Source organism: Dipodomys spectabilis, unplaced genomic scaffold, assembly GCF_019054845.1.
Source record: "Dipodomys spectabilis isolate Male_0828 unplaced genomic scaffold, ASM1905484v1 ptg000069l, whole genome shotgun sequence".
Lineage (NCBI taxonomy): Eukaryota > Metazoa > Chordata > Mammalia > Rodentia > Heteromyidae > Dipodomys > Dipodomys spectabilis.
Genome location: NW_024870746.1, coordinates 13,104,444 through 13,124,548, shown reverse-complemented (window position 1 = coordinate 13,124,548; position 20,105 = coordinate 13,104,444). Strand labels below are relative to the sequence as shown.

Sequence of the window (20,105 nt, the reverse complement as noted above, 5' to 3'; positions counted from 1 at the left end):
GCTACCAGTGTAGGCTTTGAAGCTGTAACTTTCCTAGGAAGAGAGAGGGGAAGGGAAGAAGGGGGAGGGAGGAAGGAAGAAAAGGAGGGAGAGGAAGAAAGAGAGACTAGGGAGAGGGGTTTCCATGAACAAGGCTTTGGACCCTGTATGAGATTTCTGTGTTTCCTTAGGTTGCCTACTCAGATGCCAGCTCCTTCTTGGTGCTGTCTGAGGTGTCACTGGCCGATCTCAACTCCAGGCTAGAGAAGAAAGTAAAGGCCTCTAACTTCCCGCCCAGTGTTGTAATTTCAGGGTGTGATGTTTTTGCAGAGGTAATGCTGTCTCTTCTCTGCTTCTTTTCCTTTTTTTTTTTACTTTTCCTTTTTTTTTTGGGGGGGGGGGTCCGGTCATGGGGCCTGAACTCTGGGCCTGGGCGCTGTCCCTCAGCTCTTCAGCTCAAGGCTAGCACTCTACCACTTGAGCCACAGCACCACTTCCAGCTTTTTTCTTTTTGCTTATGTGGTGCTGAGGAATCCAACCCAGGGCCTCATGCATGCAAGGCAAGCACTCTACCACTGAACCACCTTCCCAGCCCCTATTTTTACTTTTAAGAGTCTTGGCTGTCAGATAAAATTCTTTGAAAGGGTGAAATGCTTATTGACTGGACTGTGCAGTGATTACCTTGTAAAATCAGCCTGAGGAGGCAGATTCACCTTGGAGCCAAACTGGTTTGGTCTGCCGTTTGTGATCTGTGTCACCTGTGGAACCAAGGGAGCGTGCACTGGGTCTTGTTAAACATGGGCTCCCTATTTAGTTGGGGCTCTTTTGAGAAAGGGGAATGTAGTGGAACATGGCTGCTGGGGGCGGGTGTTGGGGTTGGGGAGGGTAGGAGGGTGTTTGGAGTAGTGATTCTCCTTGAGCTTGGTGGGCCTATCCTAAAACACTCCCCATGCTGCTCCCACTCAGCCCTCATGTGATTCTGCGTGAAGACTCGAGCAGGTATCTAGTGGTCAGTGTCATTCCGGCCACAAGCTTACCTTTGCAATGGCCTTGATATAATCTCTTTAATCTGCCATGGAGGCAGCAGTTAGTGGCCTTGGGGTGTGGAGGAAGCTGTGCATACTCAGCAGTGATATTGGTGCTTATGTCTGCCTAGGATTACAGTATGAGAGGATCAAGTGGCAAAGCACTAGCCTTGAGCAAAAATCCTCAAGAACATAGTCCAGGCCCTGAGTTCAAGCCCCAGGACTAGCACCCAAAAAACTGTCTAAACAAAAACCTCTCCCAACTTTCCAACCATGAGCATTTCTTCTAGGGAAGTCAGAGATGTTCCTGGTGTAAAGTGGGTAACTGTGCATTAGCACCCCAAGACCTAGGGTCAGGTTGTGCCTCAGGGTTCTTGTGTGGACGAGGAAGCTGCCTATCCTTGCTCACCTCTGTTCTGGGTCAGCCAAGCTTCAGCAGAGGAAAGAATGAGGGGTTGGCTTAGAGTAACTCATTGACATTTCTCTCCCAGGGCTGTAACCAGGAGACTGTTCCTTTGGAGGTTTTTCTGGTCCAGGAAAAGAGAAAAGAGCTGTCAAGGGTCTCACGGAGTGCTTGTGTTCCTCACAGTAGTTCCACAGGCTGAAGGGATTTCTCCCTGCTGTGCATGGACGGAGAGAGGCACTGGGAGGTCAGACACCTGGGCCAGGGCGATCCCCACCCAGGGAGAAGCAGAGGAGCTGGCTTTTTATACCACAGGCCAGTGAAGCCCTGAGGCTCCTAAGGCCTACAGGAGGTCGGGACACCTACACCCTAATCCACCTGTTTCAGGAAGTGGCTGTCCAACACGACATGGAGAGGTCCTGGAATGCCTTAAAGCCTCTGTTTCCTGCAAGTGGAGAAATGTAGAGCATTTCACTTGGCCTCCTCTGGGAAGAGAGCGAGGACTGTCAGGTAGACAGCAGTTTAGGACAACTCCAAGAGGTGGAGTAGACTGCAGAGGTCAGCAGTAGCATTTGCGTCGCTCTACAATCTGAGTGGAGGCTCAAACCACAGCTTTTCCCCTGGCCACAGACACTGACTCCAAGCATTCTTTCCCCTTTTCTGCCCCGCCCAGGGGATGGCATGCTTTCCATCTGGGCAGCAGGGTCATGTGGAAGTATTTTGAGATGAGAGGGGTGGAGAGCAGGGCATTAGATCTAGGAGATTTCTTTGGATTAGATCTAATTCTATAACCCCCTTTACCATTCTGTCTCGATGTGTATCCTAACTAGAAACATTTTCTCTCTGCCAGTGGCTGCTGATACCACACCATGGCTGAGCTGGCCTGGTTTGTTTTAATACCCCTTCTCTTGGTGGTTTACAGACCCTGGGAATTGAGCACAGGAGAGCACACACACACACACACACACACACACACACACACACACACACACACACACACACACACGCAATGGGAAAAACCACTGATGTTCCTACAATAACCAAAGTCCAATTCCATGAGGCTTGGATGGAGGTGAGAAGCCATCCACACGATTTTCTTAATAGCAACAGGGCAGGAGGCGTGAGCTCTGGGTTGAGCCAGGCGCTCCAGCCCATCTGTCCACATGCATGCTTCTGCTCTGTGGTTTTTCAAAACCTCTGCACCAAGGAGTTCCTAATTCATATGCCTACCCCCGAACTCTCTGTCTTCTCTGTCTCTCCTCTTGGAGGTCTAGCCCAACTTCAGGATGTCCAGAATTGAGGGTGGAGTCTCTGCCGCAAGTCCTGCCCATTCACTGCAGCACATGACAGCTTTGACTTCCAGTTGCTCAAGCCCGGAACTCTGAACCAGCCTTTCTTTCCTCTCTTTCTCCTGTGTCCCATGTTCCTGCCCCTCACCGGTCTCGGTGACTGGGTCTTGTCCTTGTTTGTTCCCTTCCAGGTCGCCGCCACTGCTCCTCCTTGTTTCCACCCTCAACCCAGTCCCACTCTATCCCTTGCTTCTGTGATAGTTGTCCTAACTCATCATTCAAGCCAGGGGCTCCCTGAAATTCTGTGGATCCCCTTCTTCTTTCTCCCTTTCTTGTATCACATCAACTCCTTCAATGCCACCATCTGCCACCCTGGGCTCCCTCGGCAGGCCTGGGGTCTGTTGAGGAAGCAGACACAGGGTCATTGTCATGTCCCCTCCAGGATGCTCAGACTCCTGGCTTTCACTTTTCAAGGCGCTGCATTCTTTTCTTCCAGCCAGGCTTAGAGCTCGAGAGGTGCTTCTTGCTCCTCTCTGTGCCCTGCCCCTCCCAGGCCAGGCCATAGCGACTCCCCTCTCTGATGGTACCTCTGTGGGTACCACCCAGGGTACCCGCCCACCCAGGGTACCAGTGTGAACTCTTCCTCTCAGCAGTGTGACTGCTACACTCAAACGCCTTCCATGGCTCCGCATCTTCCAGAAGGTCCAAACTTCCCACTTGCTCAGTTTCCTCTCTATTCTTGCTACACTTTGCTTTGCCAATCTTTATTTTCTGTAAACAGTTCAAACTCACACAGGGCTTAGAACCAAAAATACAATTTCTTGGCCAACCTAAACTCACCCCTGTCCAAGGGGAGCCAAGCCTGAAAGCTACCTGCCATGGGATTTGGCTGACAGCTAGAGTCAGGCCACACGGTACTGTGCCTGCATCCCTCCCGATACCAGCATGTCCCCTCTTTAGTCCACCTCCTCCAGGCTGAGCCCTAGCGGAAGTTCCATAGGTGTGACTTTTATCCCTTTCCACCCCTTCACCATGCAGGTACTTACCATATGGTGGGATTTTTTTTTTACCTTAACTTTCAACGACTTATTCCACAGTAGTTTTTAATTTCCCATTGAAGGATTTCTGGAAATACTTCCCTAATTCATAATAAATTCCCTAAAAGAAACTTTCATCTCTCTACTTTTGTACTTTTTAAATAGGTACTATTTATGACCGCAGTGCCCCCTGGTGGAGAAATGTTCATAGACATGTTCACAGTCTGGCTGCTTTAATCTGCCATTGTGGATTTGAAAAAAATACACAGCGAAAGGGACCCGGATTGTAATTTAAAACCAAACAAAGCCCAACGCCAAGCAAAATAAAATAAAAATCATGCCATATATATATAAATATATTATATATACCATATATATATATATATACCATATATATACCATATATATATATATATATATATATGTATCTCATGAGTAACACACGATGTAGGAGTCAAAACTCTGAGGCTGCAGCTATCTTGAGGCTTGTGGTCTGCAAAGGACATAGCAGTTCTGTTTCACCCTGTATGGCTTTGCCTTTAGCCTTCAGGGTCTGTGCTTCCCCCCGGATGGGTGAGAGGGTCCTTGGGGTCTGTCAGAGCTGTAGTGCTCTGTACCTTTATTCTCACAGAGTCCATCCTTCTTTTGTCTTTGGTGCTGGGGATTGATCCCTAGGCCCTAGACATCCTAAGCCTGTGTTTTCCCACGGAGCCACACCTCTCCCTGCCCTTGATCTCAACTTCTGCCCTCCTTCAATGGACTCTCTTCACCTCCAGTCTCTCCTGGTCCATAAAACTCCCTTCCTGGCAGACCAGTCTGAATGGGATCCTCTGATTATTGCCTGCAGTTAAACCAACAATACCACACTGCCTTCTAATGCCTTTTCTCAAGTTTTCTAGAAATTTTTAGAACATTTCATACTAGCATATTATTTAATTAATGGGTTTATAAAGGACTGGTTTCTTGTGGCATTTTCATGCATGAATATAACATTTGGTTATACTCAGGACCCCTCCACCCTTTCTCTATCTTCCTGGGATTTTTGTGTACATACTTATGGATCTTTGAGTTTGCACACTTGAATGTCCTGACTCCTAGCTCAATCTGAAGGATTCAGTCCACTAACTTGATTTGTCCTGCTCCTAGACCCAGTGCTTGGAGAGAGACCTTGTCTGGAGTGGTGGGAACCCCTGTAAATATTCTCCTCACCCAGAAACCAGGTCCTTTTCTTGATTTGTTCTTATCTGGCCAGTGGAAATTTACCAGGGTGTTTCTACGTAGCCCAGTCTGACTTCAAACTCAAAATCCTCCTGCCTTAGCCTCCTGAATGTTGAGATTAGAGGTATTTGCCACCATGCCCAGCTGATATATGATTCTTAATCCACGTACCCTCAGGCCTGCACTAAAGAGCTGATGCACTCTAGAATGATCAGTAATCCCCTCTACGGGGTCCATGGCCCCTCTTCTAACTCCCCAGGGGTGGGATATGACCCATTTCCTTTTGGGGTGCATTTCCATGATAGTTGTACACGTGGCATAGAGATATTTCATCTTGGGCAGCAGACACGTCGCAGGGAACATGCGGGTGTGTGGGCATCCACTGACCTCTAGGGACTGAGATCGACGTCCACCCTCTTTGACCTACACGATACTCTTAGTTGTGACTCTTGGGAAGTCCCTTGCACAAGTGTGTTATGGCCAGGGCCCAGAGGTATTCACATGGATTTATGCTTTTTCCTCTTAGGATTCTTGGGGCAAGGTTCTTATTGGGGACATGGAGTTGAAGAGGGTAACGGCTTGTACCAGGTCAGGTTCTTCCCTGCCCCTGCTGAGGTGGGGGAGGGAGGCGAGGCCACACTGCTCTGTCCTCTCTGTGTGCTGTGTGTGTGTGTGAGTGTGTGTGTGTGTGTGTGTGTGTGTGTCCAGGTACATTCTTACCACAGTGGATCTGGACACAGGTGTGTCATGAGCAGGAAGGAGCCACTGGAAACACTAAAGAGGTAGGTAAAATTGCACAGCAGTGGCTTCTCACAGCTGGCTGTATTACTTGGGGTAGCAGTGATATTTATTGCTCAGTGTAAGCAGAAAGAGTGAATGAGGGACGCTTCTCATTGGTCCCTTCCACATTAGCTGATGCAGGTAGAGTGTCAGATCTCCTCCCCACAGCCTCTGGGCCTGACTTGGTATCTCTGGGTGTAGGGCAGGCAGGATGCCCTCCGAGCAAAGCCTAAGACCTCCTTGAGCAGAAGTCATGCCTGGGGCTGGAGAGGCAGGAGTCATTTCTGGGACCGTGGGTCCTTGCGGCCTCCTCTTCCTGCCTACGCCCGACTCACGGCTGGCGCTTGTAGGGGAGCAGGTTAGTTTTCTCTGGTCAGTACTCCTCCTCCTCTGCTCATTCTGCTTCTCATAAGCTACAATCTGGCCCTTGTCCTGTGGAAGCTGAAGCTCTGTTTCAAGTGCTGCCACCCTGGCTGGCGTGGCCCCCTTGAGTGCCAGGCCTGGGCCCACCCTCCCTGGCTAGCACCTGTGGCTATGGGGGGGGAGGGGGTAGTGACATCTGAATAAGCAGATGGCCACTGAGGACTTGGGCTTCCTGCCCCAGAAAAGGAGGGCCGAATGGAGTCAGACAAGGCACTGTGCAAGGAATCGAGGTGAAAAGGGGGGCGTAGGGAAGAGGAATTCTTGGAGTGCTTTTACCTGACTGATTGTTCTAGCATTAGCCATGAGTTCAAAGGACTGTTCAAACAGGGGTATATGGACCAACTTAAGGAACCACACCCTTGGCTTTTCTTTTTCCTTTTCCTTGTTGTGAATAATGTACCTTGTGCAAGGCCCCGGATTCGACCCCCAGCACTGCAAAATAAATAAGTAAATAAAGAGTCCAGTACTTGTACCAGTTCCACACATCCACTGAGCACTGGAGGTGGACACTGTGAGATCCGTGCACTGTGTGATAGGTTACTGTGAGAGGAGACGAGTTGTGAGAAGCATCGATGACACACCATGGCTATTGCTAGACATGTGCCTACTCCATGTCAGGCCAAACAAGAATCCCCTCTTCCTGGTTTCCATGGTGACAAAGGAGCTATAGAGCTGAGCCAGCAGGAAGTGGAAAGAGCTCTAATGTGGGAGCCCAGAGACCAGTGTGTCGAAGCCATCCCCGAATGCCGTTCAGCTAGGCTCTGTGGGTTTTGTGTAGAGTAAGGTAGACAAGGCAGAGCTTGCTGGTCGTGTGTGTAGATCAAAAGTGCTTTGGAGAAAGGATGGCCATACCTATTTATTTATCATGTTCTCTGCCCCTCCTCCAACACATTCTTGGTCTCAGAAATCCTCCCCCAGTAGATTTGGAAAGTTTATGCTCTTGCAGAAATGGCATCCCCACACCACACGGTCCTATGAACTCATGGCTAATGCTAGAACAATCAGTCAGGTAAAAGCAGCCATCCACTCTTCACCCCAAGAATTCCACTCCACTCTCTGAGTCTCTCCTCTGGGACGCTGTGTTTATAGAAGGAGACGAATTGACCCCAAACACAGAGCCGGGCAAGAGGTGGGGGAGGGTCCCACAAGGCTCCCCACATCCCCAGGAGCTTCTGCAGGCTTTATGCAGCTCAACAGTCCCAGCCCTAATTGCTTGTAATACCCGGGGAGACAGCGCAGCCAGCGTAGGTGTCTTCTCTGTAATTTATGCTCTTTTCCAGGACAGGTGGTCGTAAATTGGGGAGAGAAAGGTCCCACTGCAGCGTCACATAAATCACAGGAAGGGAGCACGCAGCCGTGTTCACACAGCCGCTCAACTGCACTGCCTGTGTCATGGCGCCCAGAAGCGGGTGCTGCTTCTCCACTGCAAGTGTCAGCAGGGATACAGACCTCTCCCTCCTGCCCTGGCTTTGCCCAGGATGCAAGGCACACTGGAAAACACACCAGAAAATCCCTGGCTTTGTGCTTGCTGGGCAGGTGTTGTAACTCTGAGCTCCTGGCCCAGCTCTTGGAGACCTCTAGACATGTTTTAGGCTTCCTGCTCACTTCTAGCGCCACTCCAGTTTCTGGTGGTTTATTGGAGATAAGAGTCTCACGGACTTTCCTGCCCCAGTTGGCTTTGAACCGTGATCCTCAGATCTCAGCCTCCTAAGTAGCTAGGATTACAGGCAGGAGCCACTGGCAACCCGCCACTTCTGGTTTTCTGGTAGTTAACTGGAGATAAGAGTTTCACAGACTTTCCTGCCTGGCTGGCTTTGAACCTTGATCCTCAAATCTCAGCCTCCTGAGTAGTGAAGATTACAGGCATGAGCCATTGATGCCCAGCAGATTTGAACTCTTGATATGATGCTTTTGCTCATTGGCTAATGTTCTATCACCTGAGCCATACCTTCAACCCTAAAAACATTGCATGGTCTCATTTGTGTGTGTGTGTGTGTGTGTGTGTGTGTGTGTGTGCTTGTGCTGTCCTGGAGCTTGATCTTAGGGCCTAGGTACTGTCCCTGAGCTTTTGTGCTCATGGTGAATGTTTTACCACTTTAGCCACAGTGCCATTTCTGGCTTTTGGGTGGTTAACTGGAGATAAGAGTCTCATGGACTGGAACCATGATCTCAGATCTCAGCCTCTTGAGTAGCCAGGGTGGGTAAAGGCATGGCCACCCGTGCCTTGCTCTTCCTGCTCTTTTAGGGTAATTATATGTGTCTTTATATTAATTGAAAGAACACACCAAGTTTATTTTAAGTGAATTTACAATTTTCTAATTCCAACAGAAATATGTGTATGCATGCATTTTTTTAAGGCATAAAAGATGCATGTATGAGACAATACTGTGATTTCAGTTGGTTGAAAAATGCCTGAGTTGCCGAAATGGAATTTCTTGCAATGCCTAACATTTCCCACAAGGGGCCGCTAGCATCCTCATTTGCTTTTCTTGCACCTTGACAGCCGGCTTTGGCAAATGCTGAGTAGCTGTGGAGAGGGGGAAAGCTCTCCTGGTCCTGTCTTTCCAGGCGGGGGTGGGGTGGGTGTGTATTCACACTCAGATGTGGCTCAGCCATTGCGTAGCTGAAGAGCATATTGGATCACTTTGTTATTCCCAGGTCTGTGGGATGTTCAGGAGGAATATGGGTGTCCAAGGGTTGCACCCTGAGCACCTCCTCCTCACAGTAGAAGGCTCTTGCCCGAGCCTGGCTTTAGATCTGGGTTGCCCTTCTGTACTCACCTGTAAACCAGGGGTGCCACGAATTCCCATCCAGGCTTGGGGAAGGATAGAAAGAGGTGACAGGTGTGAGGTGCTTACTACATCTGGAGAAGTTGGGTTAGGCACAGTGACCCCACAGGGAGCCCCATGACATAAAAGTGGCCACACTGCCCCTGATCCTGAAGGTGCCGCTGGAGCCAGAGATGCCAGGTGCCCCCTCTCTCTCTTGCCGATGGGGGAGAGGCAGGAGAGAAGAGATGGCTACTCCTAGGGGCCAAGGCTAATGTAGGCTGTGAGGGAGGAGCACTCTTAGCAGGGAGGGATGGCCTGGGTCATCAGCTCTCTGTTTTCTTTCATTCTTTCATTTATGCATGCATGCATGCATGCAAGCATGTGTTCAACAGTTTCCATAGTGGCTACAACGTACCAGTCCTGTTAGCAAGACTTGGGAATACAGCAGAAATACAACAGACTGAGTGGGCATAGCATGGTGTTCAGAGTCTGGAAGCGCTCTCTTTCCTCTCTCCTCGTTCTTCTCTCTTGGTTAGAACTCAGGATCTTGTGCTTGCCAGGGAAGGTACTCTACCACCTGAACCACAGGCCCTCAGTTCTAGATTAATTTTGAAATAGGTTTTATACCCAGGCTAGCCTGACCTCCATTTTCCTATTTATATTTCCACATATATATATTCCATATATTTCACATAGGATGAAAAGCCAATTGGTTATGGTGGGGTCATCTAAACATCTGTGGGGGGGGGGGCTGTGCTGGCCTAGAACCAGCATTGATCTCTGCCTCTTGAGTGGCCAGGGTCACTGAGCCCTGCCTCTTTTATTTTGTAAACTAACTTGCTGTCCTGACTCCGCTTGCTGGCATATCCCACGGCTCCTTGATCATGCTCTCTTTAAAACAGTTACACCACCAACATATTTACTCATTCAACAAACACTTTGTGGGTCATCGCTGACACACAAGGCCTAGCAGGATGAGGGATTCACACACACTTCTGGCCTTCCCAGGGACTGATGCCCTCTCTTATAGAACAGATAGACATGACCTTTAAGACAAGACACAGAAAGATTTGTAGGAGAGAGAGAGAGAGCTTGATGAGGGGTCTCTGAGCTTCCTGGCTTGGGGATCCTTTCTGAGATATGTGGCTCTAGAAGGAAAGATAGAATCCAGCTTCTTGAGTAAGTGGAAGAGGGAATCAAGAATCAGCAAGATGGTAAAATACAAAGCAGGGAACAGAGGTGTGGCTTAAATGATAGAGCAAAGATGAGACCCCCCGAGTTCAAACTCCAGTACCATTCAAAACCAACAACAAAAGCAAGCTGCATGCACCTGAAAGCATTCAGCAGAATGCAACATGAGTGTAGATAAGGAGCAAAGGGTGAAGGGTTTGAACAAGCTGTCTGCAGCCAGTTAGAGGCCTTGCATGAGAGGCTAAAGAACTGGATTTCTACTCTCTCTCTCTTCCTCCCTCCCTCCTTTCCCCTCCCCTGTACTAGGGGGCTTGATCTCAGGGTCTTATGCACTTACTTGGTTTTATTGCTCATAACTAGGGCTTGCTACTTGAGCCACATCTCCCTTTCTGTTTATTTGCCAGAGAAATAGAAGTTTCTCCAATTAGTCTATCTGAGCAGGCTCCAGACCATGATCCTTGGGTCTCAGCTAGGATTACAGGCATGAGCCACTGGCATTGAGTTGGATGGTTATTTTTTAAGTACTAGGGTGCCATGAAGGTTTCAGAGCCTAAGAATGACAAGATCAGAACAAAATAAACAGTCATATTAGTCAATGATTAATTGAAATAGGGATGGAGAAGAGTGATTGGCTAGAAGTTATTATGTTTCTTCTAATGCAGGCTGAGCATGCCAGATGCCAGTCCATGATGCAGAATCAAGAAAAAACAGTAAAGACAATAGTGTTCTGGGAGAATCTCAGGACCGAGCAGCTACACACAGGAGGAGAAGGGTGAAGGATCAGCTTCAGGTCAGCAAGCCTGAGGGTGTGGCTGGACCATAGTTCAGGTGACAGGTATGGAGGACTGGGGGGGGGGGGGAAGAGGGTAGGTGACAAAATTCGTCTAGACATGTTGCATGTCTAATCTCTTAAGACAGGGAAAGGAGACTTCTTGTGGGGAAAAGCTGTGGGCTGTGGTCACTGACCTTATTCATGCTGGGCAGGGGGTAGGCTGACCGCCGGCCCAATGCAGGGCACACTGTTCTGTTAGGATGGGAATGCAGTCTGCACAGCTCAAACAAGCCACGGGCTTCTGGTGTGGCTGTCATTCATAGCCTTCTCTCTCATGCTGCAGTTACCGCCAGTGTGACCCTTTGCAAGTAAAGTTATATGGAAACTCGCCCCTCTTTGGACAGTATTATGTTCTGGAGAAGCCAGGGACAGTCCAAGTGGGAAACCCTGTGTTCTTGCTGGGCCCGGTGGGAGCCAGATGGTTCTGGAATGTCAGACGTCTTTCAATGACACATGAAGCGCGATGTTTCTGAACCGACCGCGTCCTATTTTCTGCAGATCTCAGATGCAAGTTTTTCCTCTTTTTGGATCTGGATCTGGATCCTGGGTCCCACAGAGCAAAGGAGTCTTGCTCATTTTAAGTAGGATTCCATTAAGTGATTTAGAGGAGAGTGGGATTTTGAACTGTTTTTTTTTGGGGGGGGGGTTCTGGTCCTGGGGCCTGAACTCTGGGCCTGGGCCCTGTCCCTCAGCTTTTCAGCTCAAGGCTAGCACTCTACCACTTGAGCCACAGCACCACTTCCGGCTTTTTTCATTTTGCTTATGTGGTGCTGAGGAATCGAACCCAGGGCCTCATGCATGCAAGGCAAACGCTCTACCACTGAGCCATCTTCCCAGCCCGGAAGAGTGGGATTTTGAAAACACCCTGTTTAACTGTGATCACGGACTCATTCTTCCTCCTGCGAAGAGCATCATAAACATCACTCTCATCTTTTCTACTCGTCTTTTGGAATAAGAAAGAATATGAGTGGGTGAGCCAGGAGTAAGTTTCAGAAGGTTTTATGATTTGTGTGCATGAGACATAGAATGCAAATTAAATTGCTTCCCAAATTAGGTTGCAATGTCAATTCACATTTCTCCTTAGGTCTGGATTCGTTTTTTTTTTTTGGTAAGGTCATAAAAGGAGACAAAAGTAATTCTGTTTGTTTACTTTTACTCCCCCTGCCCCATGAAACAAAATATCAAACACTTTCTACAAATGACTCAATAGTACCTTCCAACAAGACAATTGGCCTAATGAGTGAGATTTGATCTTGCTTAAGCATAGGATGGTGCCTTTTTATTTTTTTGTCAGTCATGGGACTTGAACTCAGGGCCTGAGCTGTCTCTGAGCTCTTTTGCTTAAGGCTAGGCTAGCACTCTACCACTTTGAGCCACAACTCCACTTGCAGGTTTTGAGTGGTTAATTGGAGATAAGAGTCTCATGGGAACTTTTCTTCCAGGGCTGACTTCAAACCACCGAGATCCTCAGATCTCAGCCTCCTGAGTCGCTAGGATTATAGGCGTGAGCCACTTGCCAAGGTGCCTTCCTAATGAACAAAATGAAATAGATTGAGAAGGAGGTAATGCCATCTAGTGGTGATGAATGGCAGCTCAGCTCACCTTGTGGGAGGAGTGAAATAACAATCTGTACTTTTCTAGAAAGACTTCTTTCTAAAGGAAGAAGGTAGGCCCCAGACATTCTTTACTTCTTTGCTGTACATTTATTCCCTGAGCTACACCTGCTGTGTGGCTCTAGAAGTTGCTTCTACCTTTACACAGGTTTCAAATCATAAGTAGAAGCTCCTTATAAATTCAGGGTGGAAAAAATTCTGTTGTCTTCGAAGGGGAAGAAAAGTGACGAGGTGTGTGATGTCACCTCCCAAAGGGGAAGAGGAAATGTGGCATGTGTTTTGTTGAAACTCAGTTTTTAGGATGCAATGATTCAACTCAACGCATCTTGTAGGGTACATACTTTTCAGTGTCTTTTAGTCTTTTCCTTGCAGTCAGAAGTTGACTAAATCATGAAAAAATGTTCTAAAAACTGAAAAAATAAATAGAATCTTCTTTGACTGGAGTCCGATATTACTAATTTCTTGCTTTGAAATTGGACTTCGGAAGCTGGCTGAGGGCTGGGTTCATGGTTCAAGTGGTAAAGCTCTGCCAAGCAAGCATGGGACCCTAAATTCAAACTCCAGTATCACCAAAACAAACAAACAACACAACAACAAAACCCATGCAAAGCCAACACCTCTAATACATGGCTAAGATCTGGTTCCTCTCCAAGAAGACTTAATTCACTTAGTTCCCAGGCCGATGCCTATGCCTGAGGGGTGGTTGAGCAAACCGGAGTTGTACCAACAGCTCTGCATTTTTTCATTTGGGTTTTACGAAAGTGCTCGGTAATCACTGAGGTCTAGTTGAACTCCAGGGTGAAATTACAAGTTAAGAGGTGTGTATCTGTGTTGTTTTTTTTTAATTGGAAAATGCTTGCCAATTTTTTTGGCACACTTGAAGTAAAAAATTAAACCAATTGTCCAAGTAACCTGGGCCAACACCTCCCCCAGGAAGCCCTTTGTAGGCTGAAACTAAGGTCAGCTGAGAGAAAAGAGGCCAGCAAGTAGCCTACCTAATGGGCCCTGGAGAAGACACAAGTGGCTTAGTGCAGACAGGATTCTGAAACTGAATAGAAACTGAACCCAGGGCTCTGTGTTTGGTGCTTTGCTGTTTGTGAGGTGGTTGCCGGTAGTGTGGATCCACACAGGTGTCTTCCAAAAGTGAGAAAACGAAAGCCATCCATGACAGCACGTGGTGATGCTTCTCAACCCATGATGGAACTCTGTCCAGACAAACTCTTGTAACTCAAAAAGGCATGGAATATCTCCACACTACTGCATATCCCAGCAAACATGGTACCCTGTAGCATGCCATGCTGCCCCTCAAAACACAAAACACAGCTCCAAGGAGACCAGGGAAGCCACCAGGTTCCATGCTTTGGATCCTGCTCAGAGACAGCACTTACGCTTTATTAATCTTCTGGAACAGCTTGTAGGTTCAATAACTAAAGGGGTTGAGAAGTACTTTCCCATTTACTTCTCCCATGTCGGATGGGCACTCTTGGCTCTTGACCAGTCTTCTTCATTCCCTTCTTCTGGTCCTCCAGTCATCTTCTCTACCTTCACAGAACATTCTAGAATGCTCTTTTCCTTGTCTCTCTCAAGGAACTCACAGCCCTGGGCTCTTTCTCTTCATTCTTTTTTCTCATGTACTTTTTATTTTGTCAGACCCAGACTCTTACACTTAGTGGAGGGGACCAGAGTCAAGTCTAACCTTTCTTTGTCTTTTTTTTACAGGTTTTCTGAGAGTACTATTCATAAAGCACTGTCAGGATTGTTTCTGATGAATATTTTTGCACCTAATAAAATCTCAGAGAGAGTGAGTTTCCTTGGCGTAGGGAGGAGGTACCTTCCAGAGGACTCGTCCAAGCAATTAGAGCAGCTTGTTGGCTAGCTGGAGGCTCAGGGTGGCGGAGGACAGCTGGAGGGGTCTTCTTTGCAAGCGGCTCTGGTTCACATCAACCAGGAAAGCTCTTTGTAAACACATGAATAATTGATTGTCCAGTGCTCACATAGCTACCGAGGATCTGAGCCCATGTGACTCATTTGCAAGCCATTCCCGTCGTCCGGACGCCATAACATTGGAGGAATGATGAGCCTTTCTTGGAGGTTTTTCTGTGGCTGGAGTTGCCAAGACAAGACTGTAATGGTTTGTTATGATGACCTCTGTTATTCCATTAGGCTCAATTGCTTTAAAAAATGATGTGTGCATACTTGAGGAACGTTTTTACCCTTTACGTTGACCTGACATCATAGTTTATATTACCAAATGTATTAATGACAGAGGAGTGTTTTCATGTCCCAGGGACAAGTTTTAACAACTATAATCTGCCTCAAGTCATCATAAATATAAATGTATTGGTCAAACAGATCTCGTTAATGTGGCCAAGATAAATGTGAGTCTATATTTTAAGGCAGTTGAAGCCTTAAAACATATATTTGGAGCTTTTGGTGTAGTAAAAAGATCTTGTATACGTGCTATCAAAAGACCGGGAGAACGAATGTGCCCCCTTTGGCTTCACCATGGACAGATATAAATGTCTTGAGGATGTCGAGTGAGATTGCTCACATAGTTTCTGGACACCATTAACGCCTGATGGGGTGAATCTTAGTTCTTAAAGCTGTATTCTACCCTTTATGTGCACGGAGCTTTTGAAAAGGAAAGAAAGCTTTCAGATCTTCACAACATGTTTTCTAGCCAACATTTTTCTAAATTACACTGTGTCTTGAAAGTTTAATTATAATATAGCCTCCTTGCTCCTTGAACACTTGATTGCTGTGGGACAAGTCACTTTCCTGGGCATGTGTGTGTGGTATGGTCACTGCTGCTGGAAAGGTGCGTGGCTGCCCACAGTGCTCTGGGCATGCTCTGTAGGGCAGATGAGCATTGTTTGCCCCTTTCTTAAGCTACACTCAGAAGCGCTGGGCTTTGCTAGTGGTGTCTGTATTTTAAGCCTCTTAGGCAGAAAATAAACACTGTGTGTGTGTCTGTGCGTGCGCACGCACACATGCACGTGCACGGGTATAGACTTAAACTCACACTTTTGCTTGGCTTTTTCCACTCAAAGCTGTTGTTCTACCACTTGAGCCACAGCTCCACTTCTGGCGTTTTGGTTAATTGAAGAATCTCACCCACTTTTCTGCCTAGTCTGTCTTCAAATCTCCAACCTCAGATCTTAGCCTTCTGAGTTGTTAGGATTATAGGTGTGAGTCACTGGCACCTTGCTGGAAATGCTTTATTATTTTTTTAAGTTTTTCTTTCATTTATATCCAGATTATTTATTTATATTTTATTATAGAGATGCTGTACAGAGGGGTTACAGTTGCATGAATAAGGCAATGAGTGCATTGCTTGTTGATGATTTTTACCCCTTTCCTTGTTCTTGTCCCACTATCCCTTCCTTCCCCCACCTCTCCCATACCTCCCCATCCCACCTATCCTTCCCCCTCCCCTCCCCCAAAGTTGTAAAGTTGGCTTCCAATATACTGTCCTGTGGGTATCCTTGTTGCAATGGGTCATTCTGTGTCCTTGTTTCAGCATTTTGTTATTCCCCTTCCCCTCCCCAGATTAAACACATGTGTATACAAGATGCAGGGTACCAAAATCAAGTACAGTGACAACAGGGGATACGCCATAGGAGAAAGAACATACAAAGACAACAGCAACAACAATAAAACATAAAGTCACTTGGTACATTTTAAACAATAATAATAAAGACAGACTTCTTGTGTCTATATCTTGGGGTTCATTTCACTTAGCATCATCTTATATGGTCGTAAGTACATGGCTTTTGAGCTTTTGAGCTCATCTGATACGATTATCCTGTATGTATACTAATTTTTGCAAATAAGGGAAACCATGGGACCTAAATTTCTTGAGGACTGGGTTACTTCACTTAATATGATTTTAGAAATGAGTTTTAATAGTGTTTTTATTTTGAACTGTGAAGATGTAAGTTTAAGGCAGTAATCTCTCCAGCATTCTTCCAGCATTTTTACTGGGGTGAGTTCATCTCCCCCCAGGTATGCTAAACCAGTTGTCACTAACTTCTCCAGTGAACTACAATTGCTTGTCAATAGATGCTCAACACTGGATTGCACTTGTTCCCTTAGAAGAATCTTCTAGAAAGACTCTTCCATTCTGAGTGATAGTTCATGGGGCACAGGAACTGGATTTTGCCCAGGTAAGTTCTGTGGGAGAGGACACTGGAATCCTGTATTGGTTGGTGTTTTATTGTTGTGGTACCTTTAGGAGTCCGTTTCATTTTACTGGATAACTTCTAGTAAGTCATGCTGGTGAACGTGGCAGGAAATAATTTGAGATGAAAAACAGAAGATGTTCTCCGTTTTCTGTTTTGACTGTCTAGAGACCTCAAAGAACACACTGTAATGAGCTGTCTTAGAATCAGGGCCAGGCCCCTCTGCCTGTCTATCTATAACACAGCAGCCTGATGTTGGGCTGGAGTTGTCTCCCACTCTTTGGGTTGACCATAAGCATAATGGCTAGATGTACTGAATTTTAAAAACAGAGTAATTTTGGAGTAGAAAGGATAAGATCTCTGTAGTCCTTCCATCTGAGTGTGCAAGGAGGATTTTAGATCCCTATAATCTGCTTCATTATTACAATCCTGATTGACCTGGACGTGCCCAAGAGAAGAGACATTACTCAATCTCAGTCCCTCTCTATACATGGATGGGGAAGAACGGTGAAAGGTCATTGGTCAAGATGCATTGTACTCACAAACAGACATGTTGGACTGAAACTCCTTTGTACAACTACTTAAAGGCAATAAGGTAATAATTAATAGTGTAAGACAAATCAGTGATTGATTTGAATGAATCAACAAATAAGAAGGCTCCAAACACAGCACTGGCAATGACAAAAGCACAGGAGCCAATGATAGGGTCTTCCTCTTTGTTTCTTTTCCTCAAAGACAAGGCCAGGCTAAGGATGGCAGGGATCCATTGCCACATCCCCTCCGCGCTCAGGCAGAGTGTGAATGCCACCTGGTTTTCCTGTCTCTGCCTCACAGCCAAGCTTCGGCACAAGCTCTTCTCATGCGGACTGGAAAAGAGGCATTTCAAGCTTCAGGGAGAGATTTAAAACCTTAAATCCTTCCTGAAAATAACCTGCCTCTCAGGAATCCGAGGTCCCAAAGTATTATAAAGCTTTTCCTTGGACTGCGGAATGACTACATTATTAACTGTGATTACTTAAGTCTCCCAATAGAAGGATGTCATAAATCTGAAAGTATTTGTTCTGGTTTGTGACTAAGCAAAACTGTATAATATTAAATCAGATGTTGTTATAAACATATGAAATGACACATCGTCTCCCCCCCTTCCACTGCCCCCCCCCAACTTAGGGCATTGTTGCATCAAGATTGTTAAAATGTTTTTAACGTTCTTGGATCCCAATGTGGCTTCTGTGAGTTTTTCTTCTTTCTGAGCATAAACATTAAATAAAAAGGGCTTCTGTTCAGTGTTTTCCCAGAGAGGTAGGAAAGCCGAGTAAGGGCGTTTTATGCCAGTGGCATACTCTTCTGTGGGAGTTAAACAGGAGACATAGGCTGTGTGTGTGTGTGTGTGTGTGTGTGTGTGTGTGTGTGTGTGTCTGTGTGTCTGTGTGTCTGTGTGTCTGTCTGTCTGTGTAGTGGAGGAATGAATGGCATCCTGATATCCTGGAATATTCAAGTTGGAATCTTAGACACAAGGTCTTAGACACACGATCTTAGACATAAGGTAGTTAACCAACCTTATGACCCGGGCCATCTTTTCAAGCTTGAGCTCCATTGTGTCTGAGGGAGATTCTATATTTTGGATCATGAGTATACCCAAAGGCCCATGTGTTGAAGATTTGGTGTTCAGCATCTGGTGCTATTGGAAGATTAGTAGGCGGGGCTTAGCGGAAGGAAGTTAGGTCATTGTGGGGGTGTCCATGAAGAGGATGTTGATTGGGACTCATCCTTTTCTCTTTCTCCTTGCTTGTGGGAGCCAGGCAGAAGCAGCCTTCTCCATTTTAATACGTTCCCTTGTTATATGCCCCCCAGACAGTGAATCAGCTCACCATGAAATGAACCCTCCAAAACGATGAGCCAAGTTGGGTCATGATAGCTTACACCTGGAATCTTAGCTACTCAGGAGGCTCAGATCTGGAGAGTTGTGGTTCAATGCCAAGGCAAGGCATAAACATTCTCTAGACCCTATTTCCAAAAGAGCCAGGGGAAAAAAAAGTAGGGCTGGAGATGTAGGCACGAAGTGGAAAAGCCTGAGCCTAAAGAGTAAGAACCCCAGTACAGGTGAACAAAAGCATCACAAACAAACAAATTTTAAAAAATCCTGTGAGTCAAAAGAACCTTTCTTCTTTATAAGGTGATATACGTCAGGTGTTTTTGTCACAGTGATGGCAAGCTGACAAATACAGATCTTGAGGCTGGGGAAATTTTTGAAAAAAAAATCGTTCCATGGTGTCTCTTCCTTTCCAAGTCCTGAAGGAAAAGGGCATTTCCTTTTCTTTACAAGGCTCTCTTAGACAGAAAGCTTTTGCAGACACCTCCTGTGAGCACCCAGCAGCAGAAGGGAAAATGTGCTTCTCCCACTCCACAAAAGAGGGATGACAGTGCACAGGAGAACATGTTGACCCATCTGGATTTGTCCTACCAAAGGCACTGGTTCCATGGGCATGAAGAAAGCACTGACTGGCCCTCACAACTGCAAGAGCTGTTTCCTATGATGCCAAGTTGTAAACCCCCATTGATGGACCAAGTCCAAGTCTCTGTGACTTCCTGCTTGGAAAGAAAATTTCTGGTAGAACAGGGACAGGAAAGATGTCAGACTATATCACAGACCTGCAGGTTATGTAATGTTAGGGAGAGTTCGTGCACTTGATAGTTGCAAACAAAACAAAAACGAAAACGAAAAAAAAACCTTGGACACCTTGATTAAGCAGCTAACCTCCCCTATTGACTGAGAAAAAGCTAGTGCATTCTGTGCAAATCTGGAATCTAAATTCTTACCTGCAAACCCCATAAACTAGAAGTTACAGCAGTTTCCCCAAGGAAGGGAAGAGGTGGGGAGAAATGGGGCTGGGGTAGGAAAGGTCTGTTAGTCATCTAGGTGCTCTTACCTGAGAGTTTACACTTGAGAAAAATTTATTGAGTGTGTAATGTATGTATGTCACATATCTGAATGTATGCCACATATCAATAAGAACTTAAAAAAATCACAAAGAACACTTCTGTGAGAGCTTTTGTTGTTTTTTGTTTTTAAATAAAGAACCCCAGAGTAAATCAATATGGTGGAATGGGTACATGTTCCATGAGAATGGCCACTAGGGAGCACTGGAGCCCCTTCTGGTGGGGATATGAGTAGACAAGGATGGATCAATAGTCCCAGATGCCAGCGTGGCAGCTAGAGGTCTCTTCTCATAATGCTCAGACCAGAGACTTGTGAGTAACCCACCCAACTTGACATTCACCTCAATACTTCTTATATCTTCATTTGAGGCACTAGCGAAGGACAGGACAGAGCAGGTTTTTTATTTAAACATTTTTCTCCACAGG

The 20,105-nt window shown here is 46.4% G+C and overlaps 2 long non-coding RNA genes across 2 annotated transcripts; one reads left to right on the top strand and one right to left on the bottom strand.

Annotated features, from left to right (window-relative positions):
• Nucleotides 1-154: 154 nt before the first annotated feature.
• Nucleotides 155-17,197, bottom strand: LOC122109538. The gene is made up of 3 exons (XR_006147712.1): nucleotides 17,187-17,197; nucleotides 13,777-13,781; nucleotides 155-353 (listed from the first exon to the last, which is right to left on the bottom strand). It is a non-coding gene; the product is annotated as an uncharacterized LOC122109538 (long non-coding RNA).
• LOC122109537 lies at nucleotides 5,464-11,372 on the top strand. The gene is made up of 3 exons (XR_006147711.1): nucleotides 5,464-5,539; nucleotides 5,660-5,733; nucleotides 11,232-11,372. It is a non-coding gene; the product is annotated as an uncharacterized LOC122109537 (long non-coding RNA).
• Nucleotides 17,198-20,105: the final 2,908 nt, after the last annotated feature.